This window comes from Leopardus geoffroyi, chromosome B1 (assembly GCF_018350155.1).
Source record: "Leopardus geoffroyi isolate Oge1 chromosome B1, O.geoffroyi_Oge1_pat1.0, whole genome shotgun sequence".
NCBI classification, from domain to species: Eukaryota; Metazoa; Chordata; class Mammalia; order Carnivora; family Felidae; genus Leopardus; species Leopardus geoffroyi.
This window is the reverse complement of record NC_059327.1, coordinates 174,280,374-174,307,126: the sequence shown is the minus strand read 5'-3', so window position 1 is coordinate 174,307,126 and position 26,753 is coordinate 174,280,374. Positions and strand designations below refer to the sequence as shown.

Sequence of the window (26,753 nt, the reverse complement as noted above, 5' to 3'; positions counted from 1 at the left end):
TCCAACCACGTAGAAGACAGGAGGAAGGTGACCTCTTCATAGCTGTTTTGTCTGGACTCTATCCTTCAACCCCTCCTCCTAACCCCCACCCCACCTGTTAACCTTGAGTTGATTTTGAAAGGAGGAAAGAATGCCTTGGGCTACATACAACAGCTCCCATTGGCTGTATGCCCCCTCACCCCCCATATACCACATCATACGTGCCATGCACTAAGTCCTTTAGTTCACTAAGCATAACAAACCTGTAAGATAGGTATTATTACCCCAATTCCTTATATTCAAAAGGTAAGCTAAGCCTTTTTATATTTATATTGTTTCACTTTGTTTTTTTAAAATGCTTTAAGGGGGAAAAAAAGAAAGGATCTAAAGAGGCCCGGAGTCTCAAAAGTAAGGATAAATGGTCTAGAGCACCACATTTTTCAGAGTATCAAAAACTCTTTAAAAGATTTTATCCTTTATCTAAACAGGATGCTCCCAAAACTGCTGTCTGTGCTGATTTCACAGGAGGCAAATGAGTCTCCCTAACTTCTAGCCCATGATTCTGACGTAAAATATTGACTGCCAGAAGTTACCCTTTGGGTCCTTGCTAAAAGTCTCTGGTTACAAATTTGCCCTCACTTTTTTTCCCCCCATATTTCTGGAGAAGAGATGGAAATGGTGATCCTGGGAAGCCAGGTAACAATCTTCCACAGACTCAAGAAATCTGACCATGACTGGACTTGTTCTCAAACTCGCTTTTCACTCAATCATATTTGGAAATTGCTTCTCTATGGGAAAGGAAGCAGCTTGCCTGACGGATTCATGTGTGTCCAGAAAAGAAAGGTTTGTTACGGAGATTCTGCCCTCATCTTAATGATCAACACGTAGTTATTCCACATCTGCTGTAGTTGAGGCATTACTCAGGAGCTTTGCACACAGTTAGCTCTATTCCTTAGGACAACCCTAGTAACGGTGCTGTTCCCATTCCACAGGTGAGGAAAATGCGTACTGCCTCAAAGTCATGTCACTTTCCTGAAGTCATTTTCTCCCTCCCAAAATGTTAATATTCTACTGAGAGCTTAAGGCCAGACATCCACCTCTTGAGACTGATTAACTCACAGCAGGGGAAGTTGGGTCTTAGGGTGACTGTTAATTGGAGGTTATTGGTGTGTGGCTGAGAGAAAATGGCCTATGAAAAGCATTTGCCCTTCGGGCTCAGGACCCTGAAACCTTGTGCTGGAGCCAGCCGGGACTGGCTGTAGAATTTTGGAATTTCAAAACTCTTGTGAGATGATATTCAAAATTAAATTGTATTAAAGTGTAATTATATTGAAAACAAAAAAAACTTCTATTGAAAACAAAAGTAACAAATACTCAAAGCTCATCAGTTGCGAATTATTTTTCTGTTTTCTGTGCTGTTGAGGATATTTACATCTATTGTGTCTGTGTGGTGGAAATACCGTAAAATGGTTTACAGCTGTACGTCTCTTCCCAACTTTGAGTTGGGTGACTTAACCTCTGTCTCGAAATCAGACACAGGAGCATTTACACCATAGAATTAGCAAATACTGTAAGTCAGAGCTCAACTTAAGGTTTTGTTGCTCGACTACACTTAAGAATATGATAAAGGGGGTGCCTGGGTGGCTCAGTCTGTTGAGCGGCCGACTTCAGCTCAGGTCATGATCTCGCGGTCTGTGAGTTCGAGCCCCGCGTCGGGCTCTGTGCTGACAGCTCGGAGCCTGGAGCCTGTTTCGGATTCTGTGTCTCCCTCTCTCGAACCCTCCCCCACTCATGCTCTGTCTCTCTCTGTCTCAAAAATAAACGTTAAAAAAAATTTTTTTTTAAAAAAGAATATGATAAAGAGGGGCGCCTGGGTGGCTTAGTCAGTTAAGCATCCAACTCTTGGTTTCAGCTCACGTTATGATCTCCCTGTTCTTGAGTTCCAGTCCCGCACTGGACTTCGCACGGACAGTGCAGAGCCTACTTGGGATTCTCCGTCTCTCCTTGCTTTCTGCCCCTTCCCCACTCATGTGTGCACGTGCACGCGCAGTCTCTCTCAAAATAAATAAAATTTATTTTAAAAAATATGATAAAATTGTTAACTCAATATGCAACATGGAACTTTGCTGAGTCTGTAATTGTTACATGGGAATAGCACAAAAAAACTCTGAAGAAATTTTTTCTTCCGGTGTTCAAAAGACTGTTCTCTGATTCAGAAAAGAATTTGCTTGTGTCATTAACAAACATGAAATTCCAACACATGTGTTCATTGTTTCACTTTCGTCTACCTTGCTAAACAATGCTATCAACTAACATTCATGCCAGGACTATACCCGTTGTAGCCGCGAGTAAATTACTGATGGAAGAGTCTGGCAAAACCTTGCTAGAGCATTCTGTGAAAACCAATTGCCTACGTGGAATTTATAATAAAAAGAATGTATTTTATTATTATATACAAACAGTGTTCCACACGGCCTTTATTTATGATAGACATGTTTTTCTATAGAACCAGTTGTTAAATACTTGCCAGAATAACACTGCCTGCGGGGCATAACTGGTCTGCACCCTGCACCTGCCAGAACCACAGGGCAAGATTCAGGCCTTTCCCCTCCCGCCCCGAACACGGACACCATTTTGAACATAACTGAAATAGTTACACAGCTTTTTATCCTGTTGTTAAAAAAGAGAAGCTAACAAGCATGCCGACTGCTCCTGGTATTGAATTTTCTGCATTAGTCTCCCAGCGAAAGGGAACACTGTCGAGAAATCTCTAAATACCCAAAACTAGGTTACAGATAAGGGTCTCCTGAAATGTCATGCATTGTTGCTGAGTGTACGTGTACCTTTTTTTGCTAATGAAGATTATAGGACTCATTTCCAGCGGCCTCTGGCTTATGCAATTGAAGACAATAAGCTAATATACATTACGTGGTAGTATATCAAACTAAGGAAACATTAAGGGTGGAAAAAAAATAATTTAAGCCAGTCTCACATTTACAGAGTTGAGTGAATTAAAAGCAGGTTAAGAGCTTATCCGTCTCTGATTTTGTTTTACTTCTACCCTGTTCCATCCTCTAGAAATACGCTAGAAATCTGTGGATTGTCACGAATATTTTTATTTCTCAGTTACTTAAACCAACTTTAATTGGTTTTGGACTGTTTCTACAAAGTGTGTTTCCGCATAACACCTCACACGATACAAGGTGGGGCTGCCCTGTTGATTTTAGCTTCCAAAGAAGCAAGTTTTCTTTGACCGAACTTTATTTTCTTTGAGCAAACTTTAATATGCGAAATTTAGAGAACTACCATCCTTTTCACCTTACTATTATGAACATCTAATATTTACTAATGAAAAAAAGATGAAGTAAAGTAGGTAGGAAGGAAGGAAAAACAACAACTAGGGCCCTTCCAATGTCTTGTGGAAATTGCTTAGATAGGATGAGGAATGCTTAAGTAGAGGGATAAAAATGACTGCAATGTAAATTTGACTTAGGTTTGAATGGTCATCTTAATGGAGACAGAACAAGTCTGCAGAGTTCTTTGGTTCTCTTAGAAAAGTAGGTGGATTGCCAAGTAATGGTGGGAAATACTTACAGTGCACATTTTCCTGGTGATTATTAGACAGAATTGTTTTTCTGGTTTTATGATTAAGGCTATGTCAGGTTCTTTATTTTCTTGGGATGTACATTTTACCTAATTCATCACAAATAATGCTGAAAGGAAACCCTGACAAAGTGTTTGTCTCTTTGGATTTTGTCGGTTGGTGGGAAGCAATGTTGATTGATGTTTGCTTGTTTGTTTGTTGGTTGGTTTTTGGTGACGTTTAAGGAAGCAAGGTGAAATAAGTCCATAGAGAAGTAACAGTCTTTTTTCTTTATTGAAAATCACTGCTCCAAGAAACATACAATTTAAATCCTAAATCATTGGCTGCAGTCCACACGGAATAGATAGAGAATCCTTTTCCTGCCACACTGGCGATTTGACATCATCAAGAATTTAAGTCACAGGAACTCATGTTCAGGAATATTCTGGGCATCCATTCTAGTATGGCCACAGTTGGGGCCTTGACTGGAGTCAGGTGTCTTCTTAACCTTGAAACCCTTCTTTGAACTCTACTTTTTTTAATCCGATGACACTGCCCTGAATGTAATAATATGAGGCCAGATTTTTAGGGTCATTTGACAAATATTTATTGAATACCTACTACTTTATGGCATTTACATTCTAGCATAGAACAGCATAGAAGCAGGTAAAAATCCGTTCCTTTATTCATCAAAAAAAGTTTGAATGCCTTTTGTATTTCAGGCACTCTTCCACATACCAAGGGCTCAACTGTGAAAAATTCAGACTCTTGTATGAGATGTGCAGAGCCTGCAGTGAGAGCTAAACCAGCCTAGAGGGATCCAGCACTCTTCCCTTTCTAGAAGAGGCTGGGATGGAGTGAGAAGTCACATTCAGCCATGTAATATAAATACAAATATCTATAAATATAAATATCTCTTTCCAGGGAAGACTGTTCATATGCAGTCTCAGTTAAAATTCCCACAGTGTAGGGGCGCCTGGGTGGCTCAGTCGGTTAAGTGTCTGACTTCGGCTCAGGCCGTGATCTCATGGTTTGTGGGTTCGAGCCCCACGTCCAGCTCTGTGCTGACAGCTCAGAGCCTGGAGCTTGCTTTGGATTCTGTGTCTCCCCTTCTCTCTGCCCCTCCCATGCTCATGCTCTGTCTCTCTGTCTCTCAATAAGAAATAAACATTAAAAAAAATTTTTTTTTAATTCCCACAGTGTAGGGGCACCTCTGTGGCTCAGTCTGTTAAGTGTCCAACTCTTAATTTCAGCTGAGGTCATGATCTCATGTTTCCTGGGTTCCAGCCCTGCTTCAGGCTCTGCTTGGAATTCTGTCTTTTCCTCTCTCTCTCTGCCCCTCACCCACTCACACTGACTGTCTCTGTCTTTCAAAAAAAATTAATACATTTAAAAAAAAAAAAACGCACAGCATAAACGCATGAGCTGTGTTTGAAATAATTGAGGATTTCTTCTCATTAACCTGACAACCTCCACCCACCGTTGTTCCGGGGATTTTTGCAGATGGGGCCGGGAGCCATAGTGATGCCAAGAGCAGGACAGGGAAGAACAGGAAGTGGAGAAAGGGTAGGAAATGGATTTCAGTGGCCCTTTGCCCTTCCCTCAGGCTCTTCCCTTAAATACCCTCTGCTTGTTTTCCTCTTCTTTCAGGTCTGCCCCAGCTAAGGGGTGTTTGGTCAAAAGATCAGTAAGTCACTTTATTTTGAGTCCACATTTACCGTGAACTTAAAAAAGTCACTATTTTAGGACACATGCCCTGAGAGATAGGACAGGGGCATCATCATCATCATCACCACCACTTTATGGGTGAGGAAATTGGTTTCCTCTCCGTGAGCGACTTTGCCGAGTCCACGGTTAACTGTGGCAGTACCATGACTAGAACCACGTATCTGGGGACCCAGAATCCCAGGAGAGTGTGGCCCCTTCAGGGTCTGTCAGAGCTCAAGTCCTGGCTCTACTGCTTGCTTGTCAGCCAGTATAAGGCAAGTTCCTTAACGTATGTAATTGTTGCCTTTCCCCCTGTTAAATGGGCTTAAAAATAGTACTACCTCCCAGGGTTGTTAAAAGGGTAAAATGAGACAATGGACATAAAGTGCTTGACACACAGTAAGCACTCAATAAGTGTGTATTATTATTATCCTATCATGATTACTAGGCACTAAATCAGATTCTGTGATTACAAAACTGAGTAAGACACAGCGCCAGACAGACAGACATCTTAACGGACCACGTGGCCATGGGATAGACTTGCAGTGACCAGTTGGCACAGTGCACTGATGTGCCAACTCCATTTGGAGCTGGGGACCAAGGGTCCAAAAGTCCTCACAGAGCAGATCACGATGAGACTTTGATCTCAGAGATAGCATTTCGCTCACCTTGAAAGGGTGAGCCCAACTAAACAGATGCGCTTGGGGCGCTTGGATGGCTCAGTCGGTTAAACATCCGACTTCGGCTCAGGTCATGATCTCACGGTCTGTGAGTTCGAGCCCCACATCGGGCTCTGTGCTGACAGCTCAGAGCCTGGAGCCCGTTTCAGATTCTGTGTCTCCCTCTCTCTGACCCTCCCCCGTTCATGCTCTGTCTCTCTCTCTCTCAAAAATAAATAAACGTTAAAAAAAACTTTAAAAAAAAATAAAAAAAATAAACAGATGCGCTTATATTAGTTATCCATTGGCTGCATAACAAATCATCCCCAAATTAGCACCTTAAAAGAAGAAACATTTGTTTCTTGTTTCTGTGGGTCAGGAACCCAGGCACCGCTTAATGGGGCATCTCTGGCTGAAGGTCTGTCATGAGGTTGCAGGCAAGCCGTCGGCCAGGCCCGTGGTCATCTCCAGGCTGGACCAGACCAGGAGAATCTGTTTCCACGCTCACTCAGGTGCCTGTTGGCATGCCTCCAAAGATCCACTTCCAAGTTTGCTCGCATGGTTGCCGGCACCCTTTGGTTCCTCCTCACAGACTTTGTTTATCCTGGAGAGCTGGAGTCAGCATTTTTTCTATAGAGGGCCAGATAATAAATATGTTAGACTTCGCGGGTCATTCAATGTCCGTCGCAAGTATCGGCCCTACTGTGTGGCACAAAAGCAGCCATGGACAAGTCATGAATGAATGGGTAGAGCTGTATTCCAATAAAATTTTATTTACCAACAAAAGGTGGCCTAAACCGTGCTCTGGATCTCTACAAGGATAGCAGCATGATTTAGCAAAAATTATACTGACGGCCACTTAGCTTCTCAGGACCTCAGTTCCTAATCTGTAATACAACTGGGTTAGATTAATATTTTTTCTTGGGGACTTCCCAACTCACAAATGCTGTGATTTTAACTTTAATTTTTATTCATAGCCATTTAATAGTCATTCATTTGTTCTCTCTGTTTCTCTGTCTCTGTCTCTCTGCTAAAACCAGTAGCTTAACCAGAGTGTCAAAATCCTTGACAAATCTCACTTTAGAATGGAAGAAATTTAAAGGACAACTTCACTGACATGTTCAAGTTCCTCCTATTACCGCAGGTAGTCGCTGTGACTCATGGTATGGCAGGCCAGCTTTGGAGCAGAGAGTGATAGGCTCTGGGCTGCATGGCTCTTGCCTCCCTACATGAGAAAGAAAAGCCCAGAAGCTGGAGGTCCAGTAGCATCATTGCTACTGGTGATTGATTGTTTACCTGTGCCCATTTGAAGTCTGTAATCCAGGGGCACCCGGGTGGCTCAGTCCGTTAAGTGTCCGACTTTGGCTCAGGTCACGATCTCACAGTTTGTGGGTTCGACCCTCGCGTCAGGCTCTGTGCTGACAGTTCAGAGCCTGGAGCCGGCTTTGGATTCTGTGTCTCCCTCTCTCTTTGCCCCTTCCTGCTCATGTTGTCTCTCTCTCAAAAATAAACATTAAAAAATATATAAAAATAAAGTATATAATCCATAAGATATCGGTTATTAAGGTTCTTAAGATACAGATACTTAAGGAATCACAAATAGTGAAATCTCTACAAGAGATGAGAGTTGACCCCCAACCCAAAAATTTCTCTTAAGGTAATTCTTCAGAAATCTGTCCCTAATGTTTACTTTTGCATTTTAATGGCGAACTTACAACCTGGTTTTTCTGGAACTATAGCATAGGATCAGCGTCTCTCAGGCAATGAAAGGGACCCGGTTACTTAATTTTTGTTGTTTTTGAGGCTTTCAGTATATTAAAGTAGTAAAATAATAACAAAGCAAGATTATAAATATTAATATTTTAAATGCTTACATGTACAAATGTGTGATCTTGCACACAATCATAAAGGTGATAGAATTTTCCTATTCTCAATATTAAGTATTAATTCATAGGGAACTACAAGTGAATTGTTACAGCAAACTAAGACTGAAGTTCAAAGCTGTGTGATGGAACATTCTTTCAAGCCTGTCAGTATAGTTCTGGGTGTGTCCTTGGAGATACTGGTCAAGAGTCTACACTTGAGGCCCTTTGTGAATGGGAAGCCCAAGTTCGTTGACCTCCTGTATCCCATATTCCCTGCCTACCCCCACAATAATAGGCTTGGTTGCATACATCCTGTCATGTTAAAGACTCCACGGTGTTAATGACAAAAGCTTAAACTCTGAACCCTTGCCTACCATTTACAGTTATGAAACTTACGTGAATTAGTTAAGCTTGCTATTCATGAAATGGAGCTAGTAGTACCTACTTCACAGTGTTGCTGGGAAGAAAATGGGGGTAGTGAGTGTATAGTATCAAACACATAATGGATGCTCCAGTGTCAGCGCCCCCCCCCCCTTCTTTCTCTCTTTCTCTCTTTCTTTCTCTCTTTCTCATGCATCAGATCCAGAGTCCCAAGTTGAGGTTTGAAAATGTGTTGAGGGTAATGCCTGCCAGAGCCCAGTGAAGAGTCTTGTGGCTCCCACGGCCCTGAGCTCCTGTCCGCCCACGTACCGACAGTGCTACAGCTGCAGGGACTTGGCCCCGGGGCTCTGCCCCCCCTCATCCTCTCCTGTTCCCCTCACCTGCCCTTGGTAGAGGAACACATGCAAGGCAGTTTGCACATCTGACACAAATCTCTTATGCCACGTAGGTGAGCAAACTGAGACAGAATGAGACTTTATAAATGGAAAACATAATCTTCAAAGGGCACTGGAGCGCCTACCCACGGATAGATACGTGGGATGACTGTGCCCCATTCTGGGGCCCCTGCTGCCAAGAGAGCCATACCTTGCTGCCTCCACCGGAAAGAGCTTGTGCCGCAGAGAAAGAGAGAAAAGATGAACTCAGTAGGAGTTACAATGCGGGTCTGATTCTCGGGAATCTGTTGTGTGCAGTGTCTCTAATTATTGGGGAAAGGAGAATTTCTGCCTGGGACAGGTCATTGCTAGGCTGATTTTTCTTGCTCTTTTCCTGCACTTCAGAATCGGAACAGTCGTGATGCTGATGCCTCTCAGAGCCAGCATTTCCTGGTTTGTGATGAAGAAACAGCCTCTGGGCTGGCCTCTAACTGCTGAGTCCTGTAGGTCCTCTTTACTTCGTGTCAGAAGAAAATTTTAAAAAGGAGAGGCAAGGAAAATCAAAATCCTTTCACCCAGTATAATTATGTCATGTTTATAGTCAGCACTGTAGACTTTGAACTTAGAAACTGCAAGGAGGGTGACTTTTACCAAAAATGGAAAGTTCTAGAAATATGAAGCGTTGGCGAGGAATGGTTAATTATCTGGCTGAGGTTCACTTTTGGAATAATTTGCACCATTTGTAACAATCATTGTGGACCTTATGTATTGTCACGGGAAAGGCTAGAAACAAAATATTCAGTGAGAGAAAGCATGGCGTGAACTTATTTATATTACGTACTGTGTAAAATCGCTGTATAGACGGACATAAACCACAACAAATCCTGGGGAAAAAATGAACACATAGCACATGGGTAGGTTGCTATGATCATGGCTGACATTTTTTTTGCACTCTTTTCCCAAACTTTGTGTGCTGATACATATGTGTGCATGTGTGTGTAGCATTATATCTAGTTTTATATATGTACGTTATATGAATGTGTGTACATACAAATATTTGTACATATCATTTTTTAATGAAAAAGTTCTTTAAGCATTTGGAAAAGATTGGGGATATTTGTGAACAAAACAGATGCAAAAGCAAACAAAAAAAGTTTGAATACTTAAATACAGGACTTAGAATTTGTACTAAGGACTAAACTTTAAAATCCGTCAATACACGAACTAGCTAATTGTACATTCTATACTGCAGATGATTGTGCTTTACTGACGTAACTCAGATCTTTCTTTTTTTTCTGTAGAGATTCTAGATATAAATCATGGTTTTGGTGTGGGGTTTTATTTTTGCGGGTTTGTTTTGGTGGGGTTTTTGTTGTTGTTTTTCGGGTTTGGGTTTGAATGATATTTCTCTTTGATCACGGCTTCACACAAGGAAAAGATACTTCCTTGTGCGAAGTCCTGGTTAACTTCTCATAACCTCAGACCACAAAGGGCCCCTGTGTGAGGACGCAGGAATTCCTCTGGAATACGGGGAAGGCCCCCAGCTGAATCGTATCCAAGGAAGATGTTGCAAAGCTTGCAAAGCTTGTTCGAAGAAAGGAGCCCAGCTGGGGATCTTTTCTTCCTATTCAGATATTGGCCCTGCCTGGGGGTGGGGGTGGGGGAAACCCATAAAAGAGAACCCGGAAAAAAGAAAAAACAAGCCTGAATGCACTTACAAATTACAAGGAAAAGTTACTTCTTGCACCCAGGTGTTGATGCCAACTCGGGCTTATCATATTTCGAATTTAACTCCACTTGGAAACTTTGTTTTTCTTCTCATGGAAGTTGAGGAAGGTAACGGAGATGGAGACTTCCACCAGTCTAACTTAGGGTTAGTGTAACTAACTTAGGGTTAGTGTAAACCCTAAGCAAACACCTGTGGAGAAGTGAAGGGCTGGCTCAGGTCACCCAGGCCACCTCTGCTCACTACCACTGGCCTGGGCCCACCCATGAGACCGACACACTGCCCCAGCTGTCCTCATGAACCGCGTGTTTCATCCCATGGGGCCCTGGCGTGGCATTCCCCATGGAACTCTGGCCCATCCCCGTGGGTCTGTGTCCCACCATGCTGTCTCTCCACCGCCCACAAACCTTCCTGCCAGCCGCCTTCCTCCCGTCCTTCCACTTCTCTTAGACCCTGGGAGGATTTATAGGACATACAGTACTTGCCGGTGGGTCTGGCATGTCCTGGGCTTTCGGCAAATCTCATTGCCCTTCCTGTTCCTTCCCTTTGCTCTGCTTTGAACAGAAATCCCCCAGGGTGCCTGGGTGGCCCAGTGGGTTAAGCCGTTAAGCATCTGACTGGATTTTGGCTCGGGTCATGATCTCACAGTTCGTGACTTCAAGCCCTGCATCTCTGCGCTGACAGCAGGAAGTCTGCTTAGGATTCTCTCTCATCCTCTCTCTCTTCCCCTCCCCTGCTCTCTCTTTCTCTCTCAAAAAAAAAAAAAATAAATAAACTAAAAAAAAAAAAAAAATTCCCCTTACTGTTGTAGGTACTTCATTTCCTGGTCAATGATAGATCCTTTAACAAAAGCCAGGAAACGGGGTCATGATGAGAAGTGAGGAGGGCCAGCCCTCTCCTTCACATGGGGCCCTTCCTGACCAGCGTGCTTATTGCCTGTTGGGGATGAAGGACAGCGAGAAGAATGACAGCTGCCATTTTTGTGTTTCTGCCACCTGCTTAGCCTGATCCGTGCTTTACCTGTGCCCCTCACATCTAAAAACTACATAAAGGCCCAGAGAAGAGAGGTTGAGAGATTTGCTCAAGGCCACAGAGCTAACGAGTAATGGCACCAAAATTCAAACTCAGGAGTTTCGGAGTTCTGCAGAGCTCTTTCTTCCCTCCTCCCACTGTGCAAAAGTGCTTTCCCAACGACTCACAGAGTCTGGTCACCAGCAGCATTTGTTCCCCAACATCTGTGCATGGTCAAACAGTATCAGGAGACGCAAGAAATACCCCTTCCTCGCTCCCCAAGTGGCTCCAGATGAAAACAAAACCTGTAACAGAGTAAAAATTCCTTTCCATGGACAGATAACTTAGCTGGTTAAATATCAAGCTCTTCAAAGCTCTATTTACTAATAGACCCATGGAATGTGATCCCTTCAGGGGTTTAATGTACTTGAAAAGCACTGTAAAAATCAGCATTTAAGAACCTTGAGACCAGCACCATCCAATAGAACTTTCTGCTGCGAGGAACATGTTTTAGTCTTACGTTGCCCAGTATGGTAGCCACTAGCCACAGGTGGCCAGTGGTTACCATGTGGACAGCACAACTCTAGAAAATTCTGAAAGGCTCATTGCTGGTGCCCACATTTTCATAATACTTTGCTTATAAGCTCTATTATATCACTGGATCATAATTATTTGTTTACGTTTTGCCTACCTCACTAGGTTATAAGCTTTACGTCTTACTCATTCTGCTGCGATCATCTACTGGCACATGGCCTGGCCCACAGTACGAGATGCTGAATAATTAATGTAGGTTAAGAAAATGGATGTGACTCAGCTCTTTCAAAAGCATCTTTGTTACTGCTTGCTCTCGTCTGGTGTACCCTTTCTCGAGATTTTGCTCTTTACGACTAGATCGGTTCCCACATCTTCATACGTGGGAGCCCTGACTGCTCACTTGTGAGCACATTTTTTCTTTCCTCCAAGGAAAACACTTTTTTTTTTTTTTTGAAAAAGCACTTTTTTTTAGCTGATTATTTTGGTTGTTTCTCTCAATGAATGTTTCTAGCACCATGTCTTGATATTCTCTCAGTTTTAGACGTTATTCCGCTATGGAAGATGATTCGGCTTCTACCCTCTGCCCTACCGCACACCAGAAATGTTCCCAGTCCCCGCTGCGCACCCCCTCCAGTCTTAGTTTGGTGAATACCAAGTATCTGTTACAACCCTGTAAATGTTCTTCCCAGCCAGTCCAGGTGGAAAAGTATAATTCCATTTTCTCTGGGGTAACAAATGGCTCATTTTTTCATGTGTTAAATATTCTGCATACTTATCCTGATTCAACCCCAAATTCCTTTCTTTTTTTTAATGTTTATTTTTGAGAAAGAAAGAAAGAAAGAAAGAAAGAAAGAAAGAAAGAAAGAAAGAAAAGGAAGAAAGGAAGAATGCAAGCAAGGGGGTGGGGGGGGGGGGAGAGAGAGAGAGGGAGAGGATCCAAAGCAGGCTCCGTAACCGGCAGCAGAGAGCCCAGTGCTGGGCTTGAACTCATGAATTGCAAGATCATGACTCCAAGTCAGGTACTTAACAACTGAGCCACCCAGGTGTCCCACCCCAAGTTCTTTTCTTATCGTATATATCTTTCTCTTTGGGATCCTTCAGGGATTCTATCAATTTCCTCTCTTAAAACTGCCCAGAGCCTTCTTGCCTTGTCCAGTCCAAATGAGCCGTCCCTGTGACTGTGTCCGCTGCTGGCATTCTGGGATCTTGGCCACTTTCCTCCTGGGGGACACTTTGTCCCTCTCCTGTGTTTAATGTCCTGTTTTCTGTATCCCTTGCTTCCCCCTCTTGGTTTACTCCTTCATTTGTTTGTGACATTTTCCAATAGCTTCCTTTCCGGGAGGGGAAGGTTGTGTGAATGGTAAGTTTTTTGAGAACTTTCATATCTGAAAAGATCTTTATCTACCTTTTCGCTTAACTGGTCATTTGGCCTGGCTTAGAATGAGGGTTGTGTGTGCGCGCACGCACGTGTGTGTATGTGTGTGTGTGTTTAAGGAGTCTACAACCGTTCTGATCCCCAACTCTTTGGATACGACCTGATTTTCTCTTTCTAGAAGCTTATAGCATCCCAGTTCTGAAATACCACAATGCTGTGTCTTGGCATTGAATCTGTTTTTATTTATTGTGGTGGGCACTTGGTGACTGCTTTCATTTAGAAACTCATGTCCTTCAGTTACGTGAAATTTTCTCAAATAATTTTGTCGATGAATTCCTCCCTTCCTTTTATTTGTTCTCTCTTTTTCAAGTTTCTGTTGCTCGGACGTTGGATCTTCTGGACTGATCCTCTAGATTTATTTTATCTCTTCCATTTGATTTTCTGTATCTTTTTTTTTTCCTACTTCTAGAAGATTTCCTCTTTTTCTTCTAGACTCTATTGAAATTCTGTTGAAATATTAATTTTTGTTGTCTTGATTTCGTTTCCAAGAGCTTTTCGTTGTTTTTGTTCTCTGATTTTTTTTTTTTTTAAAAGATCCCCTGTTCTTTTTGGATACAGGTGACATGGTGAGGATATTATTGTCAATCGTTTTGTTTTTGCTTTAGTTTGCTTCTCCCTACTTTTTGTTTTAAGTGCTTTTTGGTTGGTCGGTTGGTTGGTTTCGATCTCTGTCTTTCGTATTAGAGACTTCCTTAGATGTCTGGAGGACAACTCGAGGGTGACTGCCAGCATTCCCAGAGCCAAGGAGGGGAGCAGGCTGAGGCTCTCAGCACTCCACGTGCACACGTTCACTTAATCCCCAGTTTTGGATTCAGAACCCCTGCCCTCTGCTGTGTGTTCTCTACTATATTCCTAGTCCAGAGACCCTGCTTTACCCTTTCCAGACATTAAACTTACATTCTTTAGGTGAGATAAAGAGCAGAAACCACTCCAAAAGCTGGGAGTGCAAAAAGGGATTTAGGAACCTAACTGCTTTTTTTTTTTTTTGTAATTGTTTTTTAATGTTTGCTTATTTTTGAGAGAGACAGAGACAGAGCACGAGCATGAGAGGGGCAGAGAGAGAGGGAGACACAGAATCTGAAGCAGGCTCCAGGCTCCTAACTTGTCAGCACAGAGCCTGATGTAGGGCTCGAACCCATGAACTGCGAGATCATGACCTGAGCCGAAGTCAGACGCTTAACTGAATGAGTCACCCGGTGCCCCCCTAACTGCTTTTTTTTTTTTTTTTTGATGTTTATTTATTTTTGAGACAGAGAAAGACAGAGCATGAACGAGGGAGGATCAGAGAGAGGGAGACACAGAATCTGAAGCAGGCTCCAGGCTCTGAGCTGTCAGCACAGAGCCCGACGCAGGGCTCAAACTCACGGAGTGTGAGATCATGACCTGAGCCAAAGTCGGATGCTCAACCGACTGAGCCACCCAGGCGCCCCCCTAACTGCTTCTTAAACACCTTCCAAATCATCCTGATTCTAGTCCTCCCTTCTTTTTCCCTTCTGTCCTAAAGCCTTTAAGGATTCTGCTAAATTGGGCCGATTCTTGGCTTCCCACCCTACTAACTTGCTAGTTAACTTCACATCCATGGGCTTTCTGTTTTTATGGACCTTTGCTCTTTCTGTGAGCTATGCATGCCTCTTCCTTTGTAATGGGAAGTGGCTGGCTGCATTTGTTCTGTCTGCCATCTTTCCCTTAACCATCTCCCCACCCATCACTCCAACTCAGAAGGCTAAATGCTGAACTCAGGCACTCTCAAATACTGCTCTCAAATACAGGTTCTCCTTCCACCTGTTCTGTGTATGGAACCACCATTCTTTCCATCTGCCAGCCTCCAAGAATGAAAATAATTTCAGTAACTCCTTTTGTCACGCAAATCCTTTCTTTCATGGAGATCTGGCTTTTTATTTTTCATAAAACTCAGTACATATTTGTGGAAGTCCTACTTTGTATTCCTTGTTGAAGAAACAAAGATAATGAGATGTGACCATTGGACCCAAGAAATGTCCAGTGAGTGGCAGGGAGAAAAACAGAAACTGACTGATTGATGATGATGATGATGGTGATGGTCATGGTGATGGTGACAATGACAGTGGATGAAAAATCATAGCTAATGTTAAGCTTATGGTTTGTAACAACCCCTGTGCTCAGTACTCTACTGTTTTCTTTCACTTAACCCTAACTGCTCTCTGAAAAAGGTACTCTATAATTATAATTGTTATTTTACTCACAGGGAAACGAGTAGTGAGGCAACACAACTTTCCCAAGACACTATACGTAGTAAGTGTATACACCAAACCACTAAGAGAAACCAGGGACAGTAGAAATCAATGCCTAACTCAAAAACCAAAGAAAGCTTGAAAAGCTAGTTTTCCACATTTGCTCTTTCCTTTGGATTTCTCTTTGATACCACCACATACCAGGCTCGTCCCATCTCCTCACTTAATTCAAAGGATCAACTCTTAGCAAGTCTCTGCACAAAACTCTTGCGGTGTTCCTTGTTTGTTGCCAGCAAGGGAGGCTTTTTGATGTATTGCTGCCATTCTGCCACTTGCTGCTCGGGAACCTACCCGCATCACCCATCAGGTCACATTAGGTCTTCTGTGCCTACTTTCAGAGTCCCCAGTAACCTCAGAGATGCCATTTTCATCTCCAAATCCATAGCATGGGCCTCCCCACTGTCTTTTGCACAAGTCCCATATTCTCTCCTACCCCTGCCCTCTCTAGTTTCTGCCACCTCCCATGTCTGCATTTCTCCATCAAGCCTTTCCTGGCAGCTCAACCACACTGGGATTTCTTCTTCTCCCAAACTCTCATAATACTTAGGCCTGATTGGTTTTACCAGCCATTGGGTCCTCGCCATGGACAGCCCAAGATAATGTCAATGCTATCTTGCCCAACAAATAAATTAGCCAATAAGCACCAACCAAGCAGGTGTACCAAAATATTTTCTTTGGAAAGAATTTGTTTCAAAAAGTCATTCTGGGAAAAAAAAATAGAATTCATTTGAAGGGTCTTATTTCTGGTTATTGTTTTTGTTTTGATACATGATCTTTATGTAGTGCTTAGAAGTAAAATTCTCAAGTCCATCTCTGGATATTGTTAGTTTTCCTCTTAGAAGGTTCTTGGGTTAGGGGTGCCTGGCTGCCTCAGTCAGTAGAACATGTGACTCTTGGCCTCTGGGTTGTAAGTTTGAGCCCCACATTGGGTGTAAAAATTACTTAAAAACAAAATCTTTAGTTACAAACAGAGAGGGAGGGAGGGAGGCAAACCATAAGAGACTCTTAAATACCGAGAACAAACCGAGGGTTGATGGTGGCGGGGGGGTGGTAGTGAAAATTGGTGATGGGCATTGAAGAGGGCACTTGTTGGGATGAGCATTAGGTGTCGTATGTAAGCGATGAATCATGGGAATCTACCCCCAAAACCAAGAGCACACTGTATACACTGTATGTTAGCCAACTTGAAAATAAATTATATTAAATAAATAAACATAGCAAATAAATTTAATTAATTAATTAAATGAAGATTCTTGGGTAAATGGACCGTGTCTTATATAATATTCATCTAATTGTGTTCCAGGTAGACACTTATTTAACATAGGATATATTTAGTAAATATACACATAATATATTCCTGAGATAACAAATTATGGTATTAAAATGCCACATTTCATTGAATATTTGATGTCATAGATTATAACATGTACTGTTATATACCACAAAAATAGAAAATAATGCCTCAAATTTAACCATGATGTGCCAGTGAATGTAAGTTGCATTTCAGTTTCAGAAGTGCTAAAAAGTGAATGAATACATGTGCATCTTAGATCTGATTAAATACGTACACTGTTGTTTTATAATATAATACATTGGTATTAAGCATCTTAAAGTTCCCAGTGATACTTATAACTCACATTTTCAGAAGTCATGCCGTGTACCGCTGTATGCAAGTCACTGTGTCAGAAGACACAACATGTGCATGAACAATGGTGAAGCCGTGACCCCTCCCTACTAAACGTTTACAGGCCAGTGGAGGGAACGTTATATAAACGAATCACTGTAATAAGGCAAAAAGTGATCGGAGCCATCCAAGAAGATAAGATTCCACAGAGATGAAAATAGTGGAGTAATTACCTTTACTTGGGGTTTAAAAAAAAAAAAATCTCATGGCGGAGGTGGTGTGCAATGAGGTTTGAAGGATCAGTAGAATTTTGCAAGCCAGCTGGGAGAAATAATATGTGCAAAGGCATAGAAACAGGAAAAATGTAAGCCTGTTTAGAAAAGAGTGGAAAATCCAGATTGGCTGGGAGTAGGGGTGGCTAGAGAAGCTTCAGAGCTAATCTAGCAGAGCCACTCCTGCCATATTGTGGAAGGTCCCGAATGCTGAGCTGAGGACATTAAAGGACATTGGCTGGCAATGCAGAACCACTTAAGGCTTCTTAACAAGGGCATGGCTTGTTGAGAGCTCCTTCTCATTCTGTGGGTCTCAGTTTAAATGCTCCCTCTTCAAGGTCCATTCTTTACTGTTAAGTAGGGTCTTCACTGTAACTCCAAATTGCCATATCCATCTGGTTTCCTTCAATGCACTTGGCACATGGCAAGTCTACCAACCGCATGGCAGATTCTAAGTTCCTTAAACACCGAGAAATCCAGAATACTCACTCTTTTGCAGTTAGGGCTGTCATTTTATAGGGTACACCCCATGTGGGTGTACCATTCCCTGCAGTTTCCTGGAGCCTGGCACACAGTAGGAATTCAGTGATTTCACTAAATAAGACTCCCATCATTTCCTGTCCTCTGTTTGCCACGTTCCCTCTACCCGAAAGGCCCTCCCACCACATCTCACCATCGTTATTTTTCCATCTGCCACAGTTTCTCTCAAATGTCAGCGAATGCCTGCCAGCCCAGTGACACAACCTCGCAGTCCTGAGATTTTATTTGTTCCTCTGATGGCATTATTTGTACCCTGCATAGTATTTTAGTGACTTGTAAACTCTCATTGTCTCCATGCCCTCCCCAGCCAGATGGCTAGCTCCCTGAGGCCGTGGACTTTGCCTTTCTCATGTCTTTCTTACCAAATAATATTTGAGTTGAATTATGAATGTTGTGTCAAAATTAAGAATAGAATCACCTGACCTTTCAGCAATGTATTCGATATTAAGGAATAATTAAACGATAAGAAGTAATACTGAGTGAAAAGACATTACAGGACAATGAAAGTGAATTACCAAAAGGGTGAAACCATTCCACTATTGTGGAATTCAGTATCTCACAAAGTAATTTACCTGGGAGCAGACTTAGAGCATTTCCTGAAAATGTCGTGTCTTGATACAGGTGAATTATTCTAATAGTCACAGAGAAGTTGGTAAAAATCTGAACACTACCTTGACTTTCTCAAATCTTACACACCACTCTTTTCACTAAGCAATGCTATTTTCTCAATTATGTATTTTATTAAGATACTGCATATGTATTCATTGAAACTTTGATTATTTGATAGGTCTACAGGGAGAAAATTCCTTGATTTTTTTTTTTTTTTCTGTTTAGTCGAAACTTTACCCATCAGAGAAGAAGTGCATTGCCATGTGATATTTACCAACAGTAATAAATAACAACAGTAGCTTTTGGTTATTGAATAATCCCAGCATGCCCAGCATGTGATAAACTACTTACATGTTGTGCCATTTAAATGTCACTACAACCTTTTTATAGAGGAAAACACTGAAATTGGATGGTTGTTAATTGATTGCTGATTCAGCAGCTAGGCTGCAAACCAAGGCGTGGCAAGTCCCAAGACACTAGTCTTTCCAGGCAAGGGAACTCAGTTCCCCCACCTCACTGCCTCACACCCCCTCAGGACATGCTGTCTGCTGTCACTTTCAAGATACAACTTGGCTGTGAACAGGAGGCAACTTGCAGACTCAATCTGCAACTTTTTTGTTGTTGCAGGAAGAGAAGTTAAACTTCCAGAGAAACCCAATGGACAATCTCCACAACAGGTAAGCCATTTTCTTTTCCTTTTTATGCTTTGGAGGGAAAAGTCTGTACTTCCCATTTTCCATTAAATTTTCTATTACTTGGTCTTTCACTGCAGTTTTTATTACCTGACACACGAAAGCCAGTAGACAGAGCAATCCCTGAAGTCTTTTTCTTTCTGGCTTCGTTCAGGTTTTTTGGTAGAATTTTGTTATTTCCTTTCTAGTTGTGTGGGTCTGGGATGCAGTTCTAAAACATGTGAGATGAGCATGACCCAACTGAGTCTTGACACTGAAAGCTTTACGATATGAGGAACTGAAACAAGATGGCAGAACGTTGCCTTGTTTGAGCTTAGCGAGAAATGTGCACATCAGACCACTCCAATAACACTCAGCTCTTGTCCACAAATGACTGCAAAAGCACACTGAGTATTCATTTTGGGGTTGCAGATAAATTTTTGCAAGTTAGAGGATTTCACAAATATGAAATCCACAAATAATGAGGATCAATCATACCCATAAAGCACGAAGGTGAACACCAGGTACATAGGAAGCTCTGTGTAAGTTTGATATTTTTATCATCATCATCGTTGTTAAATGTTATTAAATATCCTGAGGGCATCAGGCACCTTTGAGAAGTCTTAGGTGTGAGGAATGATGTGATTCAAATGTGTGTCCTAAAAAGATCACATGGCTTCCATGTGGCGAATGTATCGGGTGGATGCAGGTGGCCGGAGGAACTGCAGTAATTCAAATGAGAAAGAGGTGATTTTGGGGAGCCTGGGTGGCTCAGTCAGTTAAGTATCTGACTCTTGATTTTGGCTCGGGTCATGATCTTAGGGTTCGTGGGTTCGAGTCCTGTGTCTGGCTCCGTACGGACAGTGTGGAGCCTGCTTGGGATTCCCTCTTCCTTTCTCTCTCTCTGCCCCTCCCCTGCTCAGTTTCTCTGTGTCTCAAAGTAAATAAACTTAAAAAAAAAAAGAGGTGATAATGTTGTAGGATGGGGGCAATGGCAGTGCACGAGGAGAGAAAAGGGTGGGTCTAAGACAGTATAAGGGATAGCATTCCTGCCTTCATGTTGCATTCACCCTGGAATGTGGTTCCAAACTCCACCAGCACCATAATCTGCTCACCTCTGCCCACAACCTCTTTTTAATCTTCCTAAGATTACTCAGGTGCTCCTTATGTAACATCGTATGATGTCTTTCAATCTCATAACACTGGACTAGTCATCTGCTTGGATATTATTTACATATTTTTCCCTTGCTAGACTGTAAACTCTCTCCAGATCCCTGGAGTTGAGTTCAGTAGTTGGCACATAATAGGTGCTCAGAAAATGTATGTCGCATGAATGGGTGGTGAGCCCTTTAGCAAAATGGCAGAGGTCTTCTGTCTCTTTGTGTCCTAATAACTAGCAGAGTGGCCCCCAGTTACATGCCTCGGGATTATTGAGGCCTTAGCACCATGTTCAGTCTTTTCAAGTGCACAAGCTATTTTCACTATACTTCCAAGAAACATTGGGGATTCAATTCTGCATGTGCAGGGTCATCTATAAGTATGGGACAATCTGTTTTTTCTTATCCTCTGACCAGTTCATGCTTCTAGCCTTGAGTCCTGAGCACCTTTATAAAATGAGGTGATTGAGCGGGATGTTCTCTAAGATTCTTTGTGGTTTGGGCACTCTAGGATACTGGGATTTACTCAGAACTAGGTGATGCCAAGCACCTATGCTTCATTATTGGGGCGCCTGGCTGGCTCGGTCAGTTAAGCATCCGGCTCTTGATCTCAGCTCAGGTCTTGATCTCAGGGTTGTGAGTTCAAGCCCCGTGTTGGGTTTCACATTGAGCGTGAAGCCTATTTAAAAAATAAGTAAAAGAAAAAAGAAAGCTATCATTATTTGTAGCCTTACAATACTGCGTTGTATAAACTTCTGTCCACATTGCCTCCTCTAAGGCTTCCTCATCCTTTCCAAAACTTGGCTTTTTCTAAATGCTTCAAGTTTCATGCAGACTTCTTCCACCTGCCAGATAAAGCTACTTACCAATTAAGAGGCATACCGTGTGTTGGAGATGCACCCTGATTCCCATGGCTTCCCAGGGAGGATTTGGTCAGAACAATGCTTGTTTGTATTCACAGTATCTAAAATTCAGTAGCATCCAGTGGTTAAAGAATATTTTCATGGATGATGACGGTGAACATGACAGCAGTCAACATTTAAGAACCTACTACTTGCCAGGCACACTTTGCCAGGCCTAGCACACGATCTAATCATGTGATCTTAATAGGAACCCTGCGAGACTAGGTGTTACTATTTCCCCCCACTTAGTGGTTGGCAAAACTGAGAAGTGAAATGACTTACTCAAGGTCACCTGGCTTCTAAACAGGCCAGATTTTGATGCCAGGGCCCATCCCCTCATTACATTATGTACTGGATATTCAGTTTTTCCTCCTCTTCTCCTAGACCCCCTCTGTGATTTCATACATGTTCTGTGACTGGTTTCTGATAAAATGACCAGAAAAATGAAAGTGATCATGTGCTAATGCCAAGGGTGTCTCTTAGGTTTCTGAGCAGATGCCCTACTAAAGATTGCATAGCTTCCTATGCAGCTTGGACCGAAGTCAATAGGGCAACCCAACAAACTGAGTCGAGATGAGTTTTGTCAGATGATACTGTTACCATGGTGGTCAAGGGTATGACAGAAGGGAGTCCACTGATCCCCGTGGAAAAGACAGAGAACTGCACGTGTTAAGTAAAAATACATCATCTTCATTTCAGATTTTAAAGATCTTCCCAAAGAAACTATATTTCTGTTGTCTAAAGATTCTCCAAAACGTGCTGTTCATGTTCCCAGAAGATGGGTCCCCACGGCCAGCTCACACATGGGCGGCCATGGGGTCTAGGTAGAGCACAAAGATAGGCAGGAGGAGCAGCCAAATGGACAGGCCCAGCAGCATCATATCTAACCCCGGGGAGGAAGGGTAACTGCACACGTCACATGCGTCTTCCTCTGCAGCCACGTCCACAGAATCACTGTCTGAGCATACTAGAAGGGAGCGAGGCCGACTCTCCGATCTGGGGTTCCGACGGGCAGTCATTGTGTCAACAGTGCTCTCTGTAGAACTGTGGGAGCCTTTTGACTCCACCATGATCTACCCAGATGACAGCACAAACCTCATGTCTCGCCAGAGCTAGAAGAGGCCCTGGCGTGTATGGTGGTGCCATGGCCACCAAGACTTAAAGGTGACCGTCACTATCTGAAATATTTACCACATCACCTACTCCCTAACTTTGCCACATGGCAAGGCACCTACACTATTTTCCTTTCAGAGGGCTTTCCCACACCAAGTCCCTTCCTCTAATTTAAATTAAATGACCGACGTATACTGCCATCTGGTGGTCATAGAAGCAAGCACACCTACCAAATTCTGTCAGAGCCCAGATCAAGAGGATCCAGTTCCCTTTTGCAAAAAGTTACGGGATCCCAAACTGCTGCTTGTTGTGTAATCCAGTGGACTCAGAAATCAACAGGACCCACCAAGACAGATGCCAGGAAATATTAATATTAGTGAAAACTAGAACAACAGCATTAACAGCTACATCGTACCATTTTCTAACTTAGATCCATTTACTTATCTGTAAAACAGCAGTTCGCACCTTAAAGGGTTGCTGTAAAGTTAAACACGAAAGTTCCCCGAAACAGTACTTGATAAGTAGAGAACACCCAAGTGCGATCTACTTATTCTGAGTGTCAATGACTACTGGTAGTCCCCCAGACACCATAGTAAATGCCTTACAAACTCCTAGCTCATTCCATTTTCAGAACAATCTTCACAAGCAGAAACAGCTATCGTTCCCATTTCACAGATTAGACAACTGAAGCTCGTAGATGCTAAGAAATCTGCCCGGAGGTCACAAAACTAGTTAGTGGCAGAGGTAGATGGAAACCCACAGCTCTGACACTAGATTACTCCTTTAACCACGAGGCTGAAATGCTGGTGCGGTGTGGTGAACCGTCCCGAATGTTTGCATACATCCCACCCCACCCCACATGTATACTCCCCCCCTACCCCCCACCACACACACATTCAAGACTATAAGTTCTTCCGGGGAGCACCTGGAATGCCATTATTTCCCCAGAACCTGGTACAGTGCCTGATACAACACCATGGATTCAATGGAGAGTCGTATCAGTGGAGACATTATGTGATGACTGTGACCATTCATAAAACATCTGTCTTAAGGACAGCAGATTAATGACGACATCTGAAAAGAAAAAAATGATATTAGATTTTGAATAGAAGAAAAGGTCATAGAAATGTTTTTAAATCGATTGGGGTGCCTGGGTGGCTCAGTCGGTTAAGCGTCTGACTTCGGCTCAGGTCATGATCTCATAGTTTGTGGGTTTGAGCCCCACATCAGCCTCTGTGCTGACAGCTCAGAGCCTGGAGCCTGTTTCGGATTCTGTGTCTCCCTCTCTCGTGCGCCCTCCCCCACTTGTGTGCGCTCTCTCTCTCTCTCTCTCTCTCGAAAATAAATAACTGTTAAAAAATTTTTAATAAAAGAAATGTTATTAAGATCAAAAAGATTGTGATATGCAAGTATATGGACCACAAGAACAGAAAAATGGAGTGACATTCTCACTGTTGTAAAAGTCTTTTGTTTTTCCACATATAATACAGACACCAAGGACCCTGTGACTCCAGCAGCAGTAAAGTTATGGGACGAGGAATGGAAGCACCACAGAAACCGTGTAGACACGCTCATCGGGTGCATATACCGGCAAGATCAGCCTTGGGAGAGGCCAGGCAGGCAGTGCTTTCAATAGCACGATTTGAGTGGGCCCAGGGCAGTCTTTCATCGAGAAATATCAATTTCGCGGCACCTGGGTGGCTCAGTCAGTTGGACCTCTGACTTCAGCTCAGGTCATGATCTCGGCCCATGAGTTTGACCCCCGTATCGGGCTCTGTGCTGACAGCTCGGAGCCTAGAGCCTGTTTCAGATTCTGTGTCTCCCTCTCTCTCTGCCCCTCCCCTGCTGGCACTCTGTCTCTTTCTCTCTCTGAAAAATAAACAAACATTAAAAAAATATATTCAAAAAAAAGAAATACCAATTTCAACCCTGACATTTCACCCGCAGAGACCAATTTGTTCCTTTGGCTCCCGAGACCCTAATCTGCAGACCGGTAGCCTGCGTCTCCCCCAGCCCACTCCAGTGGAAAAGGGGGTCCGACAGTGTACCTCTTCCAGCCTCACAGGGTCCCCGTGACCTGCGGCCTCGGCCCTCCCAGGGGCTTTGCTGTTACACACGTGGTCTCCCGCGGTACTCCCTGGAAAGAGGCTGAGGAGATCCCTACCACAGAGCTGCAGACCTGAAATGAGCCAGGGGACACGGAGGAGAAGCTTTTTACATTAAGTCAGGATCATGTGCTGGGTGAATGTGGCCCCGGAACCCAGACACACGTCGGCGGAATGACCGTGGGGTGGTTGACAAGCCCTGGAGAGAAACCTCACCCGCACGAGGGTCCTGTCGGTGCCTGCCTTGCCTCGGTACTCACCGGACTATCAGTGTGTCAACCAAGATGACTAGAGGGTCGATGGGGGACATTCCTGTTCTTCACTGATTCCCCTTTCAGGTTGTCAGATTTGGAAGAGACCTTTGACCTCGCGGACTCAAGCGATCACACGACCCTCCCACGCGTGAGCATTTGGTGATGGAGCCACTGCCAACACGTGACTCCTGGCGCACACTTTGCCTGGCTGGGGTGGCCCAAACAGCATACTACACTTGTCGCTTGAGGCACAACACTCCCCCCAGATGATTAGCACTGTCATTTCAACTGTGGTTTTTCCCAAAACATTTCACAAAACCGAAGTTTCGTGGTTAGGAAGTCTTTTATGGGGAAAAAAAAATTTCTGTGTTCACATAATTTGGGTAACTACAGAGCTAAACAAGGTGAAGTGGCTCTTTTTCATAACCATGAACATGTTCATCTTTAATCACTGCTGTTCCCAAACCTGTCTGACCAGGGACCCGTTTCAGGGGGGAAACCTACAAACACATCTCTGCACATAAATATCCCATCAAGCCCAGCTCTAGGTGATGCTAACACATATCGTAGCCTAAAATAGGTGATTGATGGTGATAATAAGGGTCCTCATATAGGCTTTCAGGCTATCCACCATCACTGAAGCTCAGCCTCTTTAGGAGAAAAGGAAACTCACCGAGAGTTTTCAAAGGCTGTCCAGGAAGGAGGCAGTGGTTCTGCTGAGGAAGTGGATTGAGACTCTAAGAATGTCTCTTCTTGTCCCTTTCCAGTTACGAATCCAGCACCAGCGCTGAAGCTGGGCAGACCATCTCTTATTTCTCGTATAAAGCGCCTGGTAATTTTCTTCAGCACCTGGCAACTATTTTCACTCATTCCTCGGTACCAGAAACGACTCACTAAATGGCTGTCAGCTTCACCTGCTGACTGCATGACATGAAATCGCAGCTCTTCTCCGAACACGCAGCTGGTTTTCCAAAACAGAGCTGAAATTCGAGTGTTTGATTTTATGGTGTCTGTCTTCCAAGTATTCCAACTTCTATAAACTCAGACCACTTCCCGGCTGCCTCTAAAGCTCCTTGACTAGAACCCTTGTAGCAGAACGCCCTTGACCCTGGGAATTGCACAAAGGGTGGTGGGTGCTGTTTCCCGAGCCCGGAGGGAGGAACGCAGTCCTTCCCATCTCTCAGCTCCTGCGCTTGGCTTTTTGTTCTGGATCACTGGGTGGTGCGATCACGGGAAGAGGCAGGCCCCGAATGGAATGACTGGTAAAATCCCATAGTCCCCTCTTATTCACTCACAGCTGTCACTCACCAGTCATCCCTTTGTTTGAATGTCAAGTGTGTAGGGCTCCGTGTGAGCTGGATACCGCCCTGAGTTAGGTGTTGCCTGAGAGACGCCTGGGATTAGAAGGGGAGGCAGACAGCTGATGGACCCCCAAGCACCAGGCTGTAAGTCCCTCTCGAAGGCGGGGCAGCTGAGGACAGGAACCAGACCTTCTTTGCCTTCAGAGGCTGGGACTGGCTATTGAGTAAAGGTCTTCAGGATGCACTCAGGATCACAGCTACGTCCAGAGAAATCGGGGGGCTTTTGGTGAGCTCCTTTCTACAACCTTTCCCCCTGTGCTGCTTTGTAGGGAATATCATTCATTATCAGTGATTTCCCACACCTGCTAGGTCCTAGCCCAGGGACAGACAGAACAACAATTAACAGTAGATTGGTACTTTTTTTTTTTTTTTAATTTCCCACTTTTTTTTTCTTTTTTCATTTTGACATTACATCAGGCTTACCGAGAAGTCGTAAGAAATGTGCAAAGAATTTTCAAATACCCTCCTCTCACTGTGCCCAAAAGTTAACATTTACCAGATTTGCTTTATTCTTCCCTTTCCCTACACACACACACACACACACACACACACGCACGCACGCACACACGTGCCCACGCGTTTTTGCTGAATCATTTTAATAAATTACAGATATCATACCCT

General features: G+C 43.4%; 1 protein-coding gene across 4 annotated transcripts in view; it reads left to right on the top strand.

Moving 5' to 3' along the window:
* Positions 1 to 26,753, top strand: part of CB1H4orf19 (chromosome B1 C4orf19 homolog) — an 86,089-nt gene that overhangs the window by 51,349 nt on the left and 7,987 nt on the right. For 2 of the 4 annotated variants that reach the window (XM_045474291.1, XM_045474289.1), the window contains 2 exons: positions 19,197 to 19,246; positions 25,539 to 25,603. The gene's annotated coding sequence lies outside the window, so the exon portion shown is untranslated. The remainder of the gene's footprint in view (positions 1 to 19,196; positions 19,247 to 25,538; positions 25,604 to 26,753) is intronic. The other 2 variants (XM_045474288.1, XM_045474287.1) reach the window with 1 other exon arrangement.